Source organism: Mustela nivalis (assembly GCF_964662115.1).
Source record: "Mustela nivalis genome assembly, chromosome: 12".
NCBI classification, from domain to species: domain Eukaryota; kingdom Metazoa; phylum Chordata; class Mammalia; order Carnivora; family Mustelidae; genus Mustela; species Mustela nivalis.
This window is the reverse complement of record NC_139031.1, coordinates 45,391,723-45,407,690: the sequence shown is the minus strand read 5'-3', so window position 1 is coordinate 45,407,690 and position 15,968 is coordinate 45,391,723. Positions and strand designations below refer to the sequence as shown.

Genomic DNA, 15,968 nt, shown 5'->3' with positions numbered 1-15,968 from the left:
CTCCTATTAACATAAATGGGCACCTGGTCTCCACAGCTGGGAGGGGGCTGCTGCTGAATTTCGAGGACAGCAGGCTGGAAGGGCAGAGGGCGGAAGGTAAGAGCATAGGAGAGCCGCATGTCACAAACAGCTCACGGGTTGTCTGGAGTGTCCTGATTCCTACTGAAAACCAAACTCAGCTTATGAATCTCCCAAGACCTATCAATCCCAAATTTATAATTAACCTTTTGATTTTAAAAATGTAATGTTCATTGATTTCCAACCAGTATTTATCAGGCATTTATTAAGGGGGCAAACACTGTGAATACTTGGAAGCTAGGAAGAGACTTATCTCACTAGAAGAACTCAATTTAGACTGACTAGATAGAGGAACTCTTTGTGTTGAGGGTTTTGGACTCTAGCATCAGGAAAATGAGTGCCGCTTATTTTTAAGATTTATTTACTTATCAGAGAGAGAAAAAGAAAGAGCACCTGGCCGGGGTGGGGGGGGGCGGGAATGGTACAGGAAGAATCTCAAACATACTCCCTACTGAGTGCAGAGCCCAACAAGGGGCTCAATCCCATGACCCTGAGATCATGATCTGAGCCCAAAATCAAGAGTCAGACACTTAACCAACTGAGCCACCCAAGTGCCCCTAAATTTTTTTTTAATAAACTAAATTTTGGAATGGTTTTACATTTACAGAAAAGTTGCAAAGATACTAAAAAGAGTTTGTGTGTCCTCCTCACCCATCCTCCACTAATGGTAACATCTTATATCAACTGTGGTACATTTATCAAAATTAAGAAACCAATACTGGCACATTAAAAACTAAATTCCAGAAGTCATTGAGATTTTATGGGTTTTCTACCAATATCCTCTTCTGTCCTGGGATACCATCCAGGGTACCACGTTGCACTAGCCTTAATGGGTTGTATGGGACAGATGACACAATCTAGTTTACAATTTTAAAAGATCACTTACTTGGTTGTGGATCCATGGAGAACATTTGAGCAGATGAAGGTAGTAAGGGTAGAGGCAGTGAGATGTTCTCCTTGTCATAAAGGACTGCGGTGACGTAGCCTACATCGGGGGTAGCAAGGCAAAGTCAGCTAGAATGGAGTCATAGTAAGGAGGCAGAATTGAAAAAGTTTGGTTATAGATTGGATTAAAGAATCAAGGATGATTCCCTGGTGGCTTAATTTGACAACTGCATAATATTTACTGAAAAGAAGAGAGAAAGAGGAGTTGGTGGTCTCGAGGAGGGGGGGGGAGGAGGGAAGATAGGGCCATTTTGGACACGGTGAAACCGAGGTTGCTGTGAAACGTCTAAGCACAAATGTTTCATGAGCAATTGCACTGGCAGACCACGGCTAGAGATAGGGCTCTGGGAGGGGACAACCATGGGGTTGAATGTAAGGACTCAAGGACACAGAACAGAGAACTAGGTGAGAGTCCCGGTTCAGAGTTCTGGGGAGCACCAACATTCAGGAAAAAGAAAGAGAAGGGAGCAAATGAGGTCTGTTCTGATGCATTCCAATAAAGAGAGTCTCATGAGTGCCATTCAGAAAGCCTCTCTTCCTGGTCTTCAGCTCTGTTGCACAATGTCCTAATCCATGTCTTTGTCCCACTTAGATTTACTTGGTTACATGGGAGGCACCACGTTCAACCTCATGCTCTGGAGGACTTAGCTTTTTTTTTATAAATGCAAATGAGTCACAGTCATTTTTCTTTTCGAAGTTTAGTTGAAAAGATGGTATCATACTCAGGGACCTCACCCAGCACTTATCCCAAAGTGCTGTGACTGTGGGTTCATCTGTCTCCCACTGAAGTACACATTCCCTAAGACCGGGAGCCCTGGATCCACGTGCTGGTCACACACCTTCCTGCACAGGCTGCAAGTCTCAACTCCATGTTCACCTCCCTGCCGAGACCTTCCCTGGCTTCCCTGGGCAGAGGACAGAGCAGGTGCCAACCATAAACACGTGGAAGTATGGGAAACTTGGAGAACCACAGAGCTGTGTTTAACTAGAACGTGAAGTATAAGGGAAGAGGAGGGGAAGTGAGATTAAAGAAGCAGGAATGTGCCAGGAAATAAAGAACCTTGCAAGCCAAGCACAAGTCAAACTCAGGAAGGTCTGTCTGGTGACACAGGGAGGGTAGACCAGAAGACTGAAGACTGGCGCCATAGAAGGAATTGGGAAACTGTTAGAGGCAATGCCCACATGAACTTGGCTCCCCAGAGGAGGGATGGAGAAGAGTCATGGATATGAGAGAGATTTAAGAGGTTGTTAGGACTTACTGATTTGATGCCAGAATTGAAGTAGAGTCACAAATGATGCCTCCCTGTTTCTTGCAACTAAGCAAATATTTAGGAAGATAAGAGAATATGGGGAGGGGAGTAGGTTCAGCAGGGGAAAATCATGGGTGGGGTTTGCAGGAAGCATTATGGTGCTAATGGTTCACCGACATGGAAATGTCTAGTAGGTGGTTGGACAGGTGGTTTTGGAGCTCAAGAAAGGGGGATATGCTGGTAGGTATGACACGGTCAGACTATATGGACAGGTGAAGTAGAAAGGACCAATAGTAGGACCCTGGGTAAGAACAAAGTCCGGGGAACAGGCAAAGTTAGAGAGCCTTGCAAGGAAGGTCAGGAAAGGTCAAAGAGGGAGAAAGTGTGGAGTGTAAGATGAACACAGCGAAGACAGAACTTCAGGGATGGAGGGGACGCTGGGTCATATGCTGTTGCAAGGTGAGAGGTGATGAGTCCCTTTAGGATATGGCAACCTAGGAGTCCCCCATAGCTTAACAGGAGCTTTTCAATGGGATGATGCGGTGAAAGGCAGCTTGCTGAGCCTTAAGGAGTGAATGGGGGTGAAGAATGAAAATAAAACCTATCATCAGAAAAAGCGATGATGCTCTCTTTCTGTAGGCTTGTGCACCTCATATCTATGGTAAATCATCTACAGGAGCACATTTTTCATTGCTGCCAAAAAATTACTACCTTGACATACTTTCCCGAAAAACTGTATGCTTCAAAATCTTCTTAAAGAGAACAGAGTATGAGTGGAACAGATTTTTGGTCACTCCAGTTAACCAAACCTGGCTTTTTCAATGTCCTAATCTGTAAAGTGGGTATAATCTTGGTTTGGTTCTAGTTCCCTAACCTGAAAATGAGCATATCTGCTTTCCCCTCCCTATCAGAGTGCTTCTAAAGATCCATCAAGATCTCAAAGGTGAAAACAGAAGCCTCCGTATAAGCTGTACAGCAATGTACAAATTGTTTATTGTCCTACAGGACCACCCTTCCAAAACCAATCCCTTGTCAGGTGAGGCAAGCCCACATTGGTTCATTAATTGGCAGGGTTGGAGGATATGAGGCATGGGATAGAGCCGGACATCCCCGTCAGGGGTGACAGGGGGCTGCAAGAATCAGAGGTGTAGGCCAAAGAGCCCATCAAGGAAAGACATTAAGACCTCAAAGTCCATGCACAGAAGACCTGTGGTGAGATGAAAACAGACCTCATCAAGTCAAGAATTCGGGGCCAGAGACCAAATCAGAAAAAAAGCAGGTGCACTCATGCCTGTGTGTGTGTATACATGATTGGGAGAAGGTGGGGGTTACTTTCCAAGGAGGGGTCACTGCTAAAACCCATGAGGTCTTTATGGGCCAATGAGTTCGTGACTCTGGGATCAGTCAAACTGATTGCCCTCCTTGCCTCACCTCAGGAACAGTCGTGGCAAGATCAACCTACTACCGATAGCGCGTAGGGACCGCTTCTTGGGCGTGGGTGACTTCCTTCTGATAATAAGGAGAACATCACTAACCCATAAGAAGTACTCAGTTCACCAGTCAGTAAAGTGTCTGCCACACATAACCTAAAACTCGGATGCACAGGGCTTGAACAGTATGGACAGTAATGGTCTCAACAAGCATCCAAATGTAAGGCATCTTCAAGGCTGGTGCTATCTGTCCTCTACTGCACCATGCTCGGTTTAGTAGCATTTCAACACTCAAGCTCTGGTAGACATGCCTACCAGCAGGCAGCCGCAAGAACAAGCAGCACCAGGTCTTTCTCTAACTGTGGATCCTATGTGTCCCACTTGACAGCCAGAAAACCTTTCCCCCAACAAACATCCCTTTACAACTCATTGGCCAGAAGTGCATCCCATGCTCGTGATGAAGCCAGGAACTAGGAAGGAAGAAGAGATCACCCTGATTAGTGTAGATCCATGTTTTGCAAGGTGGAGTCCCCTGGCCAGCAGCACCAGGACCCGGGACTTGTTAAAAAATACCACTTGTCAGGCCTGACTCGTTGAATCTGGGGCTGGGGTCTGACAGTCTGTTTTTGTTTTTGTTTTTAAAGATTTTTTATTTATTTACATGACAGAGAGAGATCACAAGTAGGCAGAGAGGCAGGCAGAGAGAGAGAGAGGAGGAAGCAGGCTCCCCGCTGAGCAGAGAGCCCGATGCGGGACTCGATCCCAGGACCCTGAGATCATGACCTGAGCCGAAGGCAGCGGCTCAACCCACTGAGCCACCTAGGCGCCCTGACAGTCTGTTTTTAACAGGTCCCCCAGGTGATACCATGGAGGATAAATTGGAGAAGGCCAGGTTTAAAACAACCATGGTTTCACCTGAACTGGGTACCCACCCTCTCTCAGGTTTGGATGCATGAAGCAAATCATGGTTTGTTAACAAAAAGGGGGCAACAGTTTTGCAGCATTGGGGACGTTGTTTGAACTCTCATAAGCTCCAGAGGACCTTCCACACCCCCACAAACCAATGTCCCCTGGGCCTCACCCCCATAACCATAGAACCAACTCTAATAAAATACCGTCTCAGCTAGAGGCTTCCTGAGGGCAGGAATCTGGTCCACTCTGCTCACCACTCCATCCCAGCCCCTAACTGGCACTGGGCCTAGCATACAGTAGACGCTCAAATCTTTTCAAAATTAATGGCAGAATCCTTCTGCAAATACTCAAATGTCCTATAGTATTTTGGTGCGTTGGAGGGAGGGGATGATTCTAGAAGCAGGAGAATCTGAAAATGCATTTTGATTGACTCTTGTCCACCATTTGGAGCTCTGACCAATATGGGAAACTTTCCATTATTGAAGCTTACCTTGAATTTGTTTTCCTTAGCTCACCTCATGTTTACCATATTCTCTCTTCTATCCATTGGGAATGATCGTCAAAATAATTCAGTTTGGAGAGTTGGAAAACCAAGTATTTAACTATGGGTTATACAGCAAGAGTTGGCTCTCTTTGGCTAGGATCCAGAGCAAGGTGGACTAGAGGAGGTCAGGGGCTAGGTCCTGACCCAGGTGTTACATCCAAGCTCTACCACTTGCCATAGTGTAACTTAGGGCAAGTTATTTTACTTCTTGAGCCTGTTTCTTTGTCCCCATAATGCACTACTATTGGCCCTATTCCATGAAGCTGGTGAGCTTCAGATAATCTCCATACAGCACTCCCTAGAGTATCTAGGGCACGGAGTAAGCAAACAAATGATTGTCTAAAAACTCAACAGATTTGGGAAACTCTTATGAGAATGCTTCTTCGTTCTTCATGCTCTCGGGTGCCATCACTTACTGCTGCCTAGCAAATTAGAGTTAAGGAATTTAACCAATCACGGCCTGATGAGTTTTTAAAGCCGGGCCACACCTGGCCCGTGGTGGGATACAGTGGTAACCCTGTGAGAGCACTGGATTTAGAGCCACAAGGCCTGGCTTGGTCACAGATCAAGGCTTTTAACATTTCTGAGCCTCAGGTTTCTTCCCTTTGAAACATGAAAACTAATGCCTGCCCCACCAACCTCACAGGGCTTTTGCTGGGGCCAGATGGCGTGGGAGCAGGTGTGCAGCTGCCCTCACACACCTTCACACCACTAGGTCTGGCTCTGCTGCTGGTGCCACCCCCTCCCCAGACCCTCGGGGAGCTCTCCCTAGAGCCCCACCCACCGCCCTCAGGCATCAGGTTTCCACGTACTAGGCTTCTAAGTTGCTGGCACAATGGACCACTCCCTTCATCTCAAACCCCCCTCTCTCGGCTGCTGAGACCACACCTCACCCTCATCCTTTGCTCAGCTCCTCTGCCCATTCTCCCTCTATAACCATCCAAATCCCTTGGCATGCCGGCCAACACTTCTTGCCCTACTTTATCCACAGACCATCACCAACACTCTGGCCCTGAATGCTATCTGTCAACAAATAAAATAATCCCTAAGATTCAATAAGCTATCCAGTGCCCTGTAATAGATCGCTTCTGCTAAGACTGGCCAGCATATGATCTACTGCCCACAGCCAACGTCCCTGAAGAACACTTCCAGGACTCCACCCCTCAGCTCTCCAAAATCTTCACATCGACCACATTGGCATTGCATCAGAAGAATTTTAAAATTCAGAATAAAAAAAATCACTACAACATAGTGATTCAACAATTCTCTACATGACTCAGTCCTCTTTAACCCCTTCCCCTATTTCACACCCATTGCACCCACTCCCTTCCCCTCTGGTAATAGTTTCTTCTCTATCCTTGAGTCTGGTTTTTTGTTTTTCCCTTCTTTCTTGGCTTGTTTTTTTTCTTAAATTTCACATATGAAATCATATGGTATTTGTCTTTCTCTGACAAACTTATTTCACTTAAATTACAAGCTCCAAGCCCACCCATGTTGCAAATGGCAAGATTTTATTCCTTTTTATGGCTGAGTAATATTCCATTGTGTGTATATCTCACATCTTCTTTATCCATTCATTTATCAAGGGACACTATGGGCTGCTTCCATAATTTGGCTATTGTAAATAATGCTGCAATAAACATAGGGGTGCATGTGTCCTTTTGAATTAGTGTTTTTGTATTCTTTAGGTAAATAGTAATGGAATCACTGGATCATATGGTAATTCTAAACTGGAACTCAACCACAAGAAAAAGTTTGGAAGGAATTCAAACACCTGGAAGCTAAAGACCACCCTGCTTAAGAATGCTTGGATCAGGGACGCCTGGGTGGCTCAGTTGGTTAAGCCACTGCCTTCGACTCAGGTCGTAATCCCAGGGTCCTGGGATCAAGTCCCACATCGGGCTCCTTACTCAGTTAGGAGCCTGCTTCTCTCTCTGCCTCTGCCTGCTACTCAGCCTGCTTGTGTTCTCTCTCTCTCTCTGACAAATAAATAAATAAAATCTTCAAAAAAAAAAAAAAAAGAATGCTTGGATCAACCAGGAAATCAAAAAAGAACTTAAACAATTCATGGAAACCAATGAGAATGAAGATACTTTGCTCCAAAACCTATGGGCTACAGCAAAGGTGGCCCTAAAGGGGAAATACATAGCCATCCAAGCCTCCCTCAAAAAAAACTGAAAAATCCAGAATACACCAGCTGTCTTTACACCTTAAAGAACTGGAGAATCAACAACAAATTAAGCCAACTCCACACACAAGAAAGTAAATAATCAGGATTAGAGCAGAGATCAATGAGATAGAAATTAGAGATACAGTAGAACACATCAATGAAATTAGAAGCTGGCTTTTTGAAAGAATCAATACAATCCATAAACCACTGGCCAAACTAATCCAAAAGAATAAAGAGAAGACCCAAATTATTAAAATTATGAATGAAAAGGGAGAGATCACAACTAACACCAAGGAAATAGAAACAATCATCAGAAATTATTATCAACAGTTATATGCCAATAAGTTAAGCAACCTAGATGAAATGGATGCATTCCTAGAAAACTATAAACTTCCAAAACTGAACCAGGAAGAAACTGACAACCTGAATAGACCAATATGTAGTAAAGATATTGAAGCAGTGATTATATATATGATTATATAAATCATATACATATGATTTATATATATCATATAAAAGCACCACTCCCAAAAAAACAAGAGGTTTTGAAAACCTCCCAAAAAACAAGAGCCCACGATCTGACGGATTCCCTGGGGAATTCTACCAAAACTTTCAAAGAAGAAATAACACCTATTCTCCTGAAGCTGTTTCCAAAAACTGAAGCAGAAGGAAAACTTCCAGACTCTTTTTATAAAGCCAGCATTACCTTGATCCCCAAACCAAGCAAAGACCCCACCAAAAAGGAGAATTTCAGACCAATATCTCTGATAAAGATGGATGCCAAGATTCTCAACAAGATCCTAGCTAATAGGATCCAAAAGTACATTAAAAAGATTATCCACTGGGGTACCTGGGTAGGCTCAGTGGGTTAAAGCCTCTGCCTTCGGCTCAGGTCATGATCCCAGAGTCCTGGGATCGAGCCCCGCATCGGGCTCTCTGCTCCTCAGGGAACCTTTCTCTCTGCCTGCCTCTCTGCCTACTTGTGATCTCTCTCTGTCAAATAAATAAATAAAATCTTAAAAAAAAGAAAAAAAAAGATTATCCACCATGACCAGGAGGGATTTATCTCCTGGATGCAAGGGTGGTTCAACATTTGCAAATCAGTCAATGTGATAGAACAAATCATTAAGAGAAGAGAGTAGAACCACATGGTCCTCTCAACTGATGCAGAAAAAGCATTTGACAAGATACAGCAATTGTTCCTGATTAAAATGCTTCAAAGTATAGGGATAAAGGGAACATTCCTAAACTTAATAAAATCTATCTATGAAAAACCCACAGCAAATATCATCCTCAATGGGAAAAAGCTGACAGCCTTCCCTTTGGGATCAGGAACACAAGGATGCCCACTCTCAGCACTCTTATTCAACACAGTATTAGAAGTCCTAGCAACAGCAATCAGACAAAAAAGAGAAACAAAAGGTATTCAAATTGGCAATGAAGAAGCCAAACTCTCTCTTCGCAGATGACAAGATACTTTATATTTTTAACTTATCGAGGGTCCTCCATATAGTCTTGCATAGAAGTTACCTATATAATTGTAGGAAAATTTTATATAATCATATACATTTAATATGGTGCTTTAAAGAACTATGCATTAGCTCACTTTTCTTTCAGAAGTTTACATCAAGTTTACATGTAAAATTGAAATTAGTCTATAATTGTCTTTGCTTGAACAGTCTTTATTCAACTCTTTGTCTCATAAGGAAAGTGACATAGCATTCTTCATTCTTCTCTTTTTCTCTGAACGTATTTGAATAGGATTGGTAAGGTAAGTAGTTTTAGTTTCAGCTACAAGTAGCAGAGAACCCAAATTACAATGGATTAAACAAGACAGAAGTTTATTTCTCTGCCATTTAAAATTCCAGGTGGAAGCTATAGGGCTAGTAAGGTAGCTCCATACTCACTGGGGTCCCAAGTTCCTCCTATCTGATTGTTCTGGTGGAAATCTCCTAGTGGTTCCCTCACACAGTACTGCTTCCTCCTACAGGATTCATTGAACTCTCTGCACAGCACTGGCTTCCAAAGGACCTCTTGACCTCCCAACATCTGTCTCTGCTTGGCTCACTGAGCCTGGGTCAGATCCCTTGTATGTCTAAGCCTACCTGGGATCCCACTTGGCCCATAGTAATGAATGTACCTCTTCCACATCATTTGGTAGAGAGCAGATCATTCCCCTCACCATAGTACTCTTTTTTACCTATAGCATCAATCAGGTCATTTGAAGTCCCCAAACTCTAGGAGACATACACTAAGCTGTCAGAGGGATTCTGGGATTCCCCCAGGCTTAGGCTTTCCTTCATCAAAGAATAGTCCCATAGTACTCAAAAATTCTCTTCTAAAAAGAAATCTTATTAAGCTTCTTGCTTCTCGGGGAAATACAAATCAAAACCCCAATGAGATACCACTGCACGCCAGTCAGAATGGCAAAATTAAGAAGTCAGAAAATGACAAATGTTGGTGAGGATGTGGAGAAAGGGGAACCCTCTTACACTGCAGGTGGGAATGCAAGCTGGCGTAGCCACTCTGGAAAACAGTATGGAGGTTCCTCAAAAAGTGGAAAGTAGAGCTACCCTATGACCCAGCAATCACACTACAGGACACAAATGTAGTGATCCAAAGGGACACGTGCACCAGAATGTTTATAGCAGCAACGTCCACCATAGCCAAACTATAGAAAGAGCCCAGATGTCCAACAACAAATGAATAAAGTAATATATATATATAATATTTATATATATATATATATATATATATATGAATATTATTCAGCCATCAAAAAAAAAAAAGAAATCTTGCCATTTGCAATGATGTGGATGGAACTAGAGGGTTATATGCTAAGTGAAATAAGTCAATCAGGGAAAGACAATGACCATATGATTTTACTTATATGTGGAATTTAAGAAACGAAACAGAGGAGCATAGGGGAAGGGAAGGAAAAATAAAACAAGACAGAATCAGAGAGGCAGACAAACCACAATGGACTTTTAATCATAGGAAACAAACTGAGAGTTGCTGGAGTGGAGGGGTGGGGGATTGGGTAACTGGTGATAGACATTAAGGAGGGCACATGATGTAATGAACACTGGGTATTATACAAGACTGATGAATCACTGACCTCTACCTCTGAAACACTATAATACACTATAAGTTAAATAATTGAATTTCAATTTTAAAAACCTTGCTTGCTTTAAAAATCTTGCTCACTCCACTATATTCCCTTAAATATCACCCTTGCAAGGTGGGTGCTAAACTAAGGGTCACAAAAAATTTTCTTACTCTTAGCATTCTCTGAACCTTTGGGGCTATCATCTATTGTTCTCAGTCTTAGGAACCTTGGTTGAAACTTGGTAACAAAAAGAAAAGTCTCATTCAAAATCCTGTAACATATATCTTTTTAAATAAAGACATATTACTCTGATGATCAGAAAAAGTAGGTTTTGAAAATAAATATTTAGGCAGTTTAAAATAGACTACCTAGCTGTAAAAAAAGAAGTGCAGATTCACCTGATAGATTATTATCTACCACCAAAGGTTATCAGATCAGTCAATTTTTACCAGAATTCACCATTTCAGAAAAAAACTGAAAAATATAATGCCTATCAATAGTGGATTTGTTAAGTCACTCATGGGATGGCTACCTAATGGATACTGCTCAATAATTAAGAATAATATGTTTCTGAGTGCCTGGGTGGCTCAGTTGGTTAAGCAACTGCCTTCAGCTCAGGTCATGATCCTAGAGTCCCCAGATCGAGTCCTGTGTCAGGCTCCCAGCTCCATGGGGAGTCTGCTTCTTCCTCTGACCTTCTCCCCTCTTATGCTCTCTCTCACTCTCTCAAATAAATAAAATCTTTAAAAAAACAACAACAAAAAAGAAGAATATGTTTCTAAAGTTATTAACTTGGAAATGGCTCCCAGTATGCTGACATGGAAAAGTTCTCAATATTGAATAATGAAAGAAAATACAAGGGAGGAGGAGAGTATTATATGACAGAGGAGTAGGAGACCCAAAGATCATTGGGTCCCAAGAGTTCAGGCAGATAGTTATCAAAAAATTATGAATACCTACAAACTCAACAGGAGATCAAACAGAAGCAGAGCATCAATTCTAGGAACAGAAAAGCGACCACTTTCCAGAAGGTAGGACACGCAGAGAAGTGAATCTGAGATAGAAGATAGATGGGGGGAAGGAGCCCGCTGCCAGCAAGCGGTAGAGCAGCAGAGAACAAAATCAGAACTTTTAGAAGTCTGCTCCAATGAGGGATGTCACTCCAAGGCTAAGCGAGGTGGGGCAGGGGGACAGTGTGGTCTCGGGTCCCTTGGGGTCACAAAAAAGACCAGGAGTGCCTAAGTGTGGCAGAGCCCCCAGGTATCACAGCAGGTAAGCTGCTGCATAGATGGGGCCAAGGAGGGGGCACTCAGCTCAAGATTACATTAAACTGTGATCTGAGGCACAGTCGGGCCACTGCTCTTCAAGGAAGGACCCCATAAATAGCAGATCCCAGGAGACCCCTCCTTCCTCCTTTGGAAGGAGCTGCATGGGAGAGCGCTGCAGGAATCTGCTGGGTTTGGAGACTCCAAATGGGGCCCCATGCCAAAGACAGAAATGCTCAGTCAACCGCAAGGAGCATGGCCAGAGACCAGGGAGATAGGAGGACTGACTGCTTTTCTCTGAGGGCGCACTGAAGAGTAGGGCCCTGGGCTCTCAGCACCTCTGGGATTGGAGATTGGGAGCCCACCATTTTCATTCCCATCCTCCAAAGCTGTATGGAAAGCGTTCAGGGAACAAAAGCTCCAGAGAGGGAACTGAGCAGATTACTTAGCCTGGCCCCTGATAAGGGTGGTGCAAAGACATTTGCCCTTGAACAAAGACACTTGAGAATCACTGCAACAGGTCCCTCCCCCAGAAGATCAGCAAGAACATACAGCCAAGACCAAGTTCACTAATGAATGAGAACTGCAAAACACCTGTGCTAGGGGAACACAGTACACAGAATGCATGGCCTTTTCCCCATGATTCCTTAGTCTTTCAAAGTTAAATTTTTAAATTTTTAAAGTTTTTATATTTTTCCCTATTTTTTGTATGTTTCCTCTTTCCTATTTTAACTTATTTTAACTATTTTATCTTACCAATACTTTTTTTAAAATCTTTTTTAGTTTTCATTTTTATAGTCCTATTCTATCCCTTCATTTTATTTAACATTATTATTTGTATACATATAAATTTTTCTTTCTTTAAAATTTTGGGATACGTTTCTTCTAACAGACCAAAATATAACCTAAATCTATCATATGGCTTTCTTCTAGTCTCTACCCTGATCACATTCTCTCCTTTTTATTTTTTTCTTTCAGTCAACTGCTTATCTTGTCAATACCTTTTTAAAAATCTTTTTAAATGTTCATCTTTATAGTTATATTCGATCCCTTTATTGTGTTTACCCATCAATAGATGGATAGATTTCTTTTTTAATTTTGGGATGCAGTTTCTTCTAACAGACCAAAATACACCCAAAATACACCCAAAATCATTACTCTGTTCTATTTACTAGCCTAATCATATTTCTTTTTTCCTTTCTTTTCCCCTCTGATTTGGTTAGTGTATATTTTTCTGGAGTTGTTGTTATCCTTTTAGCATTTTGTTCTCTCATTCATCTATTCTCTCTGGACAAGATGACAAGGCAGAAAAACTCACCTCAAAAAAAAAAAAAAAAAAAAGAACAAGAGGCAGTAGCGACTGCTGGGGACCTAATCATTACAAACATTAGTAAGATGTCAGAACTAGAGTTCAGAATGACAATTATAAAGATGATAGCTGGACTTGAAAAAAGCATAGAAGATACTAGAGAATCCCCTTGTGGAGAAATAAAATCCCTTTGTGGAGAAATAAAGGAATGAAAATGTAACCAAGTTGAAATCAAAAAAGCTATTAATGAGGTCCAATAAAAAATGGAGGTTCTTACTGCTAGGATAAAAGAGGCAGAAGACAGAATTAGTGATATAGAAGACCAAATAATGGAGAATAAAGAAGTTGAGAAAAAGAGAGAAACAACTACTGGACCACGAGGGGAGAATTAAAGGGGTAAGTGATATAAGATGAAACAATAATAGAATAACTGGGATCCTAGGAGAAGTAAAAAGGGGGGCAGAAGGTATATTGGAACAAATTATAGCAGAGAATTTCCCTAATTTGGGGAAGGGAACAAGCATCAAAATCCAAGAGGCACAGAGAGCCTCCTTCCAAATCAATAAAAATAGGTCAATACCCTGCCATCTAATAGTAAAACTTACAAGTCTAGAGACAAAGAGAAAATCCTGAAAGCAGCTCAGGACAAGAGGTCTGTAACCTACAATGGTAGAAATATTAGATTGGCAACAGACCTATCCACAGAGACCTGGAAGGCCAGAAAGGACTAGGATGATATATTCAGAGCATGAAATGAGAAAAACATGCAGCCAAGAATACTATATCCAGCTAGGCTGTCATTGAAAATAGAAGAAGAGATAAAAAGCTTCCAGGACAAACAAAAACTAAAAGAACTTGCAAACACCAAACCAGCCTTACAAGAAATATTGAAAGTGGTTCTCTAAGCAAAGAGAAAGACTAAGAGTAACACAGACCGGAAAGGAAAAGAGACAATATACAGTAACAGTCATGTTACAGGCAACACAATGGCACTAAATTCATATCTTTCAATCACTACCCTTAATGAAATGGGCTAAATGCCCCACTTATGACACAGGGTATCAGAGTGGATAAAAAACAAAACAAACAAACAAAATCTTGTTGTCTGCAAGAAACTCATTTTAGACCCAAAGACACCTCCAGATTTAAAGTGGCGGGGTGGAAAACAATTTATCATGCTAATGGACATCCAAAGAAAGCTGGAGTGGCTATCCTTATATCAGATAAATTAGATTTTTAAGCCAAAGACTACAATAACAGATGAGGAAGGACACTATATCATACTTGAAGGGTCTAACAAGAAAATCTAACGATTTTAAGTATCTATGCCCCTAACATGGGAGCACACAACTAAATAAACCAATTAATAACAAAATAAAAGAAACACATCGATAATAATACAATAATAGTGGGGACTTCAACAGCCCCCTCACTGAAATTAACATGTCATCTAAGCAAAAGATCAACAAGGAAATAAAGGCTTCAAATGACACTGGACCAGATGCACATCACAGATGTATTCTGAATATCCCATCCCAAAGCAACAGAATACACATTCTTCCCTACTACACAAAGAACATTATCCAGAATAGATCACATCCTGGGTCACAAATCAGGTCTCAGCTGGTACCAAAAGAATGGGATCATTCCCCACATAATTTTAGACCACAATGCTTTGAAAGCATTTGAAAACATTGGAAAGGACTCAGATACATGGAAGCTAAAGAGCATCTTACTAAAGAATGAATGGGTCAACCAGGAAATTAAAGAAGAATTTAAAAAAAAAATTCATGGAACAAAAATGAAAACACAACTGTTGAAAATCTTTGGGACACAGCAAAGGCAGTCCTGAGAGGAAAGTATATAGCAATACAAGCCTTTCTCAAGAAACAAGAAAGGACTCAAGTATACAATCTAACCCTACACCTAAAGGAGTTAGAGAAAGAACAGCAAAGAAAGCCTAAACCCAGCAGGAGAAACCATAAAGATCAGAGCAGAAATCAGTGAAATAAAAACCAAAAGAACAGTAGAACAAATAAAAAAAACTTGGAGCTGGTTCTTTGAAATTAATAAGACTGATAAACCCCTGGCCAGACTTATCAAAAAGAAAAAAGAAATGACCCAAATTAATAAAATCATGAATGAAAAAGGAGAGATCACAACCAACACCAAAGAAATACAAACAATTATAAGAACATATTATGAGCAACTATACACCAACCGATTTGAGAATCTGGCAGAAATGGATGCATTCCTAAAGACATATAAACTACCAAAACTGAAACAGGAATAAATAGAAAACCTGAACAGATGCATAACCAGTAAGGAGATTGAAGCAGTCTTCAAAAAACCTCCCAACAAACAACAGTCCAGGACCACACAGCTAGCTTCCCAGGCAAGTTCTATCAAACATTTAAAGAAGAATTAACACCTATTCTCTAGAACCTGTTCCAAAAAAGAGAAATGGAAGGAAAACTTCCAAACTTATTTTATGAGGCCAGCATTACCTTGATCCCAAAACCAGACATACTGGTCTGTAGACCAATATCTTTGACGGACATGGGTGCAAAAATTCTCACCAAAATACAAGCTAAGAGGATCCAACAGTACATTAAAAGAATTATTCACTCTGACCAAGTGGGATTTATTCCTGGGCTGCACGGCTGGATCTGCAAATCAATCAATGGGACACAATACATTAATAAAAGACAGAACAACAACCATATGATACTCTCAATAGTTGGTGAAAAAGCATTTGACAAAGTACAACATCCTTTCTTGATCAAAACTCTTCACAGTGTATGCATAGAGGGTACATGTCATGAAAGTCATCTATGAAAACCCATAGTGAATATCATTCTCAATGGGGAAAAACTGAGAGCTTTTCCCCTAGGGTCAGGAACATGGCAGGGCTGTCAACTATCACCACTGCTATTCAACATAGTACTAGAAGTCC

At 41.5% G+C, this 15,968-nt stretch overlaps 1 long non-coding RNA gene across 4 annotated transcripts in view; it reads right to left on the bottom strand.

The window, feature by feature from the left end:
* The window catches only part of LOC309845206, a 95,446-nt gene that overhangs the window by 2,371 nt on the left and 77,107 nt on the right, over positions 1-15,968 (bottom strand). For 3 of the 4 annotated variants that reach the window (XR_014301098.1, XR_014301099.1, XR_014301100.1), the window contains one exon: positions 961-1,063. This is a non-coding gene — a long non-coding RNA (uncharacterized lncRNA). The remainder of the gene's footprint in view (positions 1-960; positions 1,064-15,968) is intronic. The other variant, XR_014301101.1, reaches the window with a different exon arrangement.